Source organism: Cryptomeria japonica, unplaced genomic scaffold, assembly GCF_030272615.1.
Source record: "Cryptomeria japonica unplaced genomic scaffold, Sugi_1.0 HiC_scaffold_192, whole genome shotgun sequence".
Taxonomy (NCBI): domain Eukaryota; kingdom Viridiplantae; phylum Streptophyta; class Pinopsida; order Cupressales; family Cupressaceae; genus Cryptomeria; species Cryptomeria japonica.
Window position 1 is genome coordinate 130,001 of NW_026729014.1, and position 7,931 is coordinate 137,931.

A 7,931-nucleotide genomic window follows, 5' to 3' on the forward strand; every position below is an offset into this window, starting at 1 on the left:
ACCCATCCCAGTACTACTCCGGCCCAAGCGCGCTTAACTGCGGAGTTCTGATGGGATCCGGTGCACTAACGCTGGTATGATCGCACCCGTTATGAGCTTGTCGCAGTGTGTACTTAGCAAACCGCGACCCACGTGCGAATCCACCCCGGCCACCCACCCCCGTCGAGGTGCACACCCTCCCTCGCGAAGTGCGCCCCGTTCGCCAAGTGTGAGCCCTGCCCGGGTGCGCGCACCTTGCTAGGGCGTCGGGTGTGCACCCGGCCCGGCCTACGTGCGTGCACCTGGACGGGGCGTCGTGTGCGTGCAGTGTCCCGTCTGCAACGCGGTGCCCACACACCACCTCGGGCGCAACGACCTGCGCTCACATGTGGGCCGAGTGCACCTTGGTGCATGTTCGGGGCGCCTCGGGTGCACGCTCGATCTTGCCCCGGTGCACCAAGGCGCTCGGTTTGCCCCGGGTGCGCACTTGGTGCAAGGTGGGCACCCAAAATAGGGATCAAGCACCAAAACACAAGTTTCGGGATGCAAAATGGGACCCAAGGACCACAAATGCGTTCCAAGACCCATGATGGGTCCACGAGAACAAAAATGTGTTCCGAGACTTAATAAACAAATATTGGGTTTTAGGAGAAGAAACATGCTCTGATGCCCAAAACGAGAATCGACCCCGAAAAGGCCACAGGCCAAAAGTGGGATGCGAGACAAAAAAAAATGGGACCCGAGGACCAAAATTGGGTTCCCAGGTCGAAGACAGGGCAACCGGACAAGAAACGACCTCTAAGGCTCGAAATGAGTCCCGACGACTAAAACTTGACAAGAAGCACCCATCAGGCACCCAACTCGACACCCATGGGATGCCGACCCACCCGGGCTTCCACCTAGCACACCTTGGCACCCACCCACCCTCGCACCCAACCTCGCACCCAACTTAGCACCTTTGAACCCACATTGGCACTCACCCTGACCCTGGCACCTTGGAACCCACATTGGCACTCACCTTGACCCTGGCACCCACCTTTGCACTCACCTTGGGACCCACCCTGGCTCCCACCTCGGCACCCACCCAGACACCCACCTTGGTTCCTTGGCACCCACCTTGGATCCTTGGCACCCACCCCGACACCCACCTTGGCACGCAACTTGGCTACTTGCCACCCACCTTGGCTCCTTGACGCCCACCCCGACAACCACCCCGTGACCTACCCTGGCTAGGGTTGGTGCACACCCACCCTGGTGCCCACCTTGGCACCCACCCCATGACCCACCTTGGCACGCACCTTAGTACCCACCCCGTTACCCACCCTAGGACCCACCCCGTGACCCACCTTGGCCAGGGTGGGTGCCTTGGTGCGCACAACTTGCCTGGGCTGCACACCAGGGCGGGCTCAAGATGGCACCCGCGTTCCGTTTTTTTCACTATCTTTCAAAACGGAAATTTTAAAATCTCGTTTTTTTTTTTTTTTTGCCTTTTCTGGAAATTAGTGAAGGCAGCGCATCAAAGGTGCGCAATGCTGGTGCGAACCCGGGAGCGCTCCGATGTGTGCTCCAAGGTGCGGCGTGCACGAAGTCCGAGCCCGGCTTGCCCCGGGTGCGCACCTCGCGTGCACCTTCGCCGGGGTGAGCACCTTGGCTGGGTTGCGCGCCCTGGTGCGCACCAAGGAGCGCTCTGAAGTGTGCTCCAAGGTGCGGCGTGCACGAAGTCGGAGCTCGGTTTGCCCCGGGTGTGCACCTCGGGTGCGCACCTCGCGTGCACCTTCGCTGCGGTGGGCACCTTGGCTGGGTTGCGCGCCTTGGTGGGCACCATGCAGTGCACGAAGTCGGAGCCCGGTTTGCCCCGGGCGCGCACCTCCGCCAGGGTGGGCACCTTGGTGCGCACAACTTGCCTGGGCTGCGCACCAGGAAGGGCTCAAGATGGCACCCGCGTTCCGTTTTTTTCACTTCTTTCAGAACGGAAATTTTAAAATATCGTTTTTTTTTGCCTTTTCTGGAAATTAGTGAAGGCAGCGCATCAAAGGTGCGCAACGCTGGTGCGAACCTGGGAGCGCTCCGATGTGTGCTCCAAGGTGCGGCGTGCACGAAGTCGGAGCCCGGTTTGCCCCGGGTGCGCCCTGGTGGGCACCATGGTGCGCACCAAGGAGCGCTCCGAAGTGTGCTCCAAGGTGCGGCCTGCACGAAGTCGGAGCCCGGTTTGCCCCGGGTGTGCACCGCGGGTGGGCACCTTGGTGCGCATGCCTTGCCTGGGCTGCGCACCAGGGCGGGCTCAAGATGGCACCCGCGTTCCGTTTTTTTCACTATCTTTCAAAACGGAAATTTTAAAATCTCATTTTTTTTTGCCTTTTCTGGAAATTAGTGAAGGCAGCGCATCAAAGGTGCGCACCTCGCTGCCCACCACGGTGCGCAACGCCGGTGGGCACCCGGGAGTGCTTCGAAGTGTGCTCCAAGGTGCTGCGTGCACGTTGTCGGAGCCCGGTTTGCCCCGGGTGCGCACCTCGCGTGCACCTTCGTCGGGGTGGGCACCTTGGCTGGGTTTGCCCCGGCTGCGCTCCGAAGCGGGGTTATTGGAGCGCCGCCTCTTTTTTTGTCGGAGCGTTTGGTGGGGTTTCTCGCATTGGCTCTTCCCAGGCCCGGTTGCCACCCTGGCGCGCACGAAGTCGGAAGTAGGGTTAATTGCCCGGGTGCGCACCTTTGCCAGGGTGGGCACCTTACCTGGGCTGTGCACCAGGGCGGGCTCAAGATGGCACCCGCGTTCCGTTTTTTTCACTATCTTTCAAAACGGAAATTTTAAAATCTCCTCTTTTTTTTGCCTTTTCTGGAAATTAGTGAAGGCAGCGCATCAAAGGTGCGCACCTCGCTGCCCACCTTGGTGTGCTCTGAGGTGCGCACCCGGGAGCGCTACGAAGTGTGCTCCAAGGTGCGGCGTGCACGTTGTCGGAGCCCGGTTTGCCCCGGGTGCGCACCTCGCCTGCACCTTGGCCGGGGTGGGCACCCTGGCTGGGTTTGCCCAGGGTGCGCTCCGAAGCGGGGTTACTGGAGCGCCCCCTCTTTTTTTGTCAGAGCGTTTGGTGGGGTTTCTCGCATTGGCTCTTCCCAGGCCCGGTTGTTGGGTGCGCTCCCACCCTGGCGCGCGCGAAGTTGGAAGTTGGGTTAATTGCCCGGGCGCGCACCTTCGCCAGGGTGGGCACCTTGGTGCGCACACCTTGGCTGGGCTGCGCACCAGGGCGGGCTCAAGATGGCACCAGCATTCCCTTTTTCTCACTATCTTTCAAAACGGAAATTTTAAAATCTCGTTTTCTTTTGCCTTTTATGGAAATTAGTGAAGGCATCGCATCAAAGGTGCGCACCTCGCTGCCCACCTTGGTGTGCTCCGAGGTGCCCACCACGGTGCGCTCCGAGGTGCCCACCACGGTGCGCAACGCCGGTGCGAACCCGGGAGCGCCCCGATGTGTGCTCCAAGGTGCGGCGTGCACGAAGCCGGACCCCGGTTTGCCCCGGGTGCGCACCTCGCGTGCACCTTGGTGCGCACACCTTGGCTGGGTTGCGCGGCCTGGTGGGCACCATGGTGCGCACCAAGGAGCGCTCCGAAGTGTGCTCCAAGGTGCGGCGTGCACGAAGTCCTAGCCCGGTTTGCCCCGGGTGCGCACCTTCGCCGCGGTGGGCACCATGGCGTGCACGAAGTCGGAGCCCGGTTTGCCCCGGGTGCGCACCTCGCGTGCACCTTCGCCGGGGTGGGCACCTCGGCTGGGTTGCGCGCCCTGGTGCGCACCAAGGAGCGCTCCGAAGTGTGCTCCAAGGTGCGGCGTGCACGAAGTCGGAGCCCGGTTTGCCCCGGGTGCGCACCTTCGCCGCGGTGGGCACCCTGGTGCGCACCATGGCGTGCACGAAGTCGGAGCCCGGTTTGCCCCGGGTGCGCACCTCGCGTGCACCTTCGGCGGGGTTGCGCGCCCTGGTGCGCACCAAGGAGCGCTCCGAAGTGTGCTCCAAGGTGCGGCGTGCACGAAGTCGGAGCCCGGTTTGCCCCGGGTGCGCACCTCGCGTGCACCTTCGGCGGGGTTGCGCGCCCTGGTGGGCACCATGGTGCGCACCAAGGAGCGCTCCGAAGTGTGCTCCAAGGTGCGGCGTGCACGAAGTCGGAGCCCGGTTTGCCCCGGGTGCGCACCTCGCGTGCACCTTCGCCGCGGTGGGCACCATGGCGTGCACGAAGTCGGAGCCCGGTTTGCCCCGGGTGCGCACCTCGCGTGCACCTTCGCCGCGGTGGGCACCATGGCGTGCACGAAGTCGGAGCCCGGTTTGCCCCGGGTGCGCACCTCGCGTGCACCTTCGCTGGGGTGGGCACCTCGGCTGGGTTGCGCGCCCTGGTGCGCACCAAGGAGCGCTCCGAAGTGTGCTCCAAGGTGCGGCGTGCACGAAGTCGGAGCCCGGTTTGCCCCGGGTGCGCACCTCGCGTGCACCTTCGCCGCGGTGGGCACCATGGCGTGCACGAAGTCGGAGCCCGGTTTGCCCCGGGTGCGCACACCCGCGTGCACCTTCGCCGGGGTGGGCACCTCGGCTGGGTTGCGCGCCCTGGTGCGCACCAAGGAGCGCTCCGAAGTGTGCTCCAAGGTGCGGCGTGCACGAAGTCGGAGCCCGGTTTACCCCGGGTGCGCACCTCGCGTGCACCTTCGCCGCGGTGGGCACCTTGGCTGGGTTGGGCACCATTGAGCGCTCCGAAGTGTGCTCCAAGGTGCGCACCATGGCCCTCCAAGGTGCGCAGCATGGCGTGCACGAAGTCGGAGCCCGGTTTGCCCCGGGTGCGCACCTCGCGTGCACCTTCGCCAGGGTGGGCACCTCGGTGCGCACACCTTCTCAATGTTTTCTTGCCTTTTCTGGAAATTGGTGAAGGCAGCGCATCAAAGGTGCGCACCTCGGTGTGCTCCGAGGTGCGAACCCGAGAGCGCTCCGAGGTGCCCACGAAGTCGAAAGTCGGGTTAATTGCATTGTTTTCCCCGGGTGCGCTCCGAGGTGCGCAACATCGGTGCGCACCAAGGAGGGCTCCGAAGTGTGCTCCAAGGTGCGCACGATTCGGAGCTCGGTTTGCCCGGGGTGCGCACACCTTGGCTGGGTTGCGCACCCTTTGTGCGCTCCAAGGTGCGCACGAAGTCGGAGCTCGGTTTGCCCCGGGTGCGCACCTTCGCCAGGGTGCGCACCTTGATGCGCACGCCTTGGCTGGGCTGCGCACCTTGGTGGGCGCCATGGTGCGCACCTTTCGTGCGCTCCAAGGTGCGCACGAAGTCGGAGCTCGGTTTGCCCCGGGTGCGCACCTTGGTGGGCGCCATGGTGCACTCCGAGGTGCCCAAGATTGGTGCGCACCAAGGAGCGCTCCGAAGTGCGCTCCAAGGTGCGCAGGTGCGCGCGAAGTCGAAAGTTGGGTTAATTGTCCGGTTTGCCTCGGGTGCGCACCTTGCGTGCACCTTCGCCAGGGTGGGCGCCTTGGTGCGCACACCTTGGCTGGGCTGCGCACCCGGGCGCGCACACCTTGGCACCCGCGTTTCCTTCATTTTAAATTTTTTTTTTTTACAATCTCTCAAGTGGGAAATTCTATAATCTCAACTTTTTTTGCCTTTTCAGGAAACTTTTGAATGGAGCGCATCATTGGTGCGCTCCGAAGTGTGCTCCAAGGTGCGCACCTCTGGTGTGCTCCAAAGCTCTCTCCAGCTGCGTGCACCTGCCCCGGCCGCGCACCCGGCCCCGCCCAGCTTCGCTCACCTGTCCCGGGCGTCTGGTGCGGAACCTTAGAGTAAGAAACATCACCGTGCACCTTGGCCAACGTGCGCGACTCGACCGAGCGCGCACTGGCCGAGGTGCACACCGATTTCACCTGGGTGCGCGCGCAGCACCTCGGGCGCACCGGGGTGCGCGCACAACGCCCGGGTTGCACCGTGGCCTGTGTGCTCGGGGCGCCTCGGGTGCGCGCTCGGTGTCGCCCCCCGCGCGCGCGGTAGTGCGGGCAGCGCACCCCGGCCCGGCCCGGCCCCGACGAGAACGCAAACGGGCAAAAGGTTTATTCAAATAGCATTGCGACGCCCGGCGAAAAACTAAAAAAGGGTGCAACACCGGGACTTCCCGGGAGGTCACCCATCCCAGTACTACTCCGGCCCAAGCGCGCTTAACTGCGGAGTTCTGATGGGATCCGGTGCACTAACGCTGGTATGATCGCACCCGTTATGAGCTTGTCGCAGTGTGTACTTAGCAAACCGCGACCCACGTGCGAATCCACCCCGGCCACCCACCCCCGTCGAGGTGCACACCCTCCCTCGCGAAGTGCGCCCCGTTCGCCAAGTGTGAGCCCTGCCCGGGTGCGCGCACCTTGCTAGGGCGTCGGGTGTGCACCCGGCCCGGCCTACGTGCGTGCACCTGGACGGGGCGTCGTGTGCGTGCAGTGTCCCGTCTGCAACGCGGTGCCCACACACCACCTCGGGCGCAACGACCTGCGCTCACATGTGGGCCGAGTGCACCTTGGTGCATGTTCGGGGCGCCTCGGGTGCACGCTCGATCTTGCCCCGGTGCACCAAGGCGCTCGGTTTGCCCCGGGTGCGCACTTGGTGCAAGGTGGGCACCCAAAATAGGGATCAAGCACCAAAACACAAGTTTCGGGATGCAAAATGGGACCCAAGGACCACAAATGCGTTCCAAGACCCATGATGGGTCCACGAGAACAAAAATGTGTTCCGAGACTTAATAAACAAATATTGGGTTTTAGGAGAAGAAACATGCTCTGATGCCCAAAACGAGAATCGACCCCGAAAAGGCCACAGGCCAAAAGTGGGATGCGAGACAAAAAAAAATGGGACCCGAGGACCAAAATTGGGTTCCCAGGTCGAAGACAGGGCAACCGGACAAGAAACGACCTCTAAGGCTCGAAATGAGTCCCGACGACTATCAGGCACCCAACTCGACACCCATGGGATGCCGACCCACCCGGGCTTCCACCTAGCACACCTTGGCACCCACCCACCCTCGCACCCAACCTCGCACCCAACTTAGCACCTTTGAACCCACATTGGCACTCACCCTGACCCTGGCACCTTGGAACCCACATTGGCACTCACCTTGACCCTGGCACCCACCTTTGCACTCACCTTGGGACCCACCCTGGCTCCCACCTCGGCACCCACCCAGACACCCACCTTGGTTCCTTGGCACCCACCTTGGATCCTTGGCACCCACCCCGACACCCCACCTTGGCACGCAACTTGGCTACTTGCCACCCACCTTGGCTCCTTGACGCCCACACCCGACAACCACCCCGTGACCTACCCTGGCTAGGGTTGGTGCACACCCACCCTGGTGCCCACCTTGGCACCCACCCCATGACCCCACCTTGGCACGCACCTTAGTACCCACCCCGTTACCCACCCTAGGACCCACCCCGTGACCCACCTTGGCCAGGGTGGGTGCCTTGGTGCGCACAACTTGCCTGGGCTGCACACCAGGGCGGGCTCAAGATGGCACCCGCGTTCCGTTTTTTTCACTATCTTTCAAAACGGAAATTTTAAAATCTCGTTTTTTTTTTTTTTTTGCCTTTTCTGGAAATTAGTGAAGGCAGCGCATCAAAGGTGCGCAATGCTGGTGCGAACCCGGGAGCGCTCCGATGTGTGCTCCAAGGTGCGGCGTGCACGAAGTCCGAGCCCGGCTTGCCCCGGTGTGCGCACCTCGCGTGCACCTTCGCCGGGGTGAGCACCTTGGCTGGGTTGCGCGCCCTGGTGCGCACCAAGGAGCGCTCTGAAGTGTGCTCCAAGGTGCGGCGTGCACGAAGTCGGAGCTCGGTTTGCCCCGGGTGTGCACCTCGGGTGCGCACCTCGCGTGCACCTTCGCTGCGGTGGGCACCTTGGCTGGGTTGCGCGCCTTGGTGGGCACCATGCAGTGCACGAAGTCGGAGCCCGGTTTGCCCCGGG

At 63.2% G+C, this 7,931-nt stretch overlaps 2 non-coding genes across 2 annotated transcripts in view; both read right to left on the reverse strand.

Annotated features, from left to right (window-relative positions):
- LOC131867982 (5S ribosomal RNA) overlaps positions 1 to 88 on the reverse strand; it is a 119-nt gene extending 31 nt beyond the window's left edge. Inside the window, exon 1 of the ribosomal RNA XR_009366502.1 lies at positions 1 to 88. This exon is cut by the window's left edge and continues 31 nt beyond it. This is a non-coding gene — a ribosomal RNA (5S ribosomal RNA).
- Positions 89 to 6,078: 5,990 nt separating this feature from the next.
- On the reverse strand, positions 6,079 to 6,197 carry LOC131867983 (5S ribosomal RNA). The gene has a single exon (XR_009366503.1). It is a non-coding gene; the product is annotated as a 5S ribosomal RNA (ribosomal RNA).
- Between the last annotated feature and the right edge of the window lie 1,734 nt (positions 6,198 to 7,931).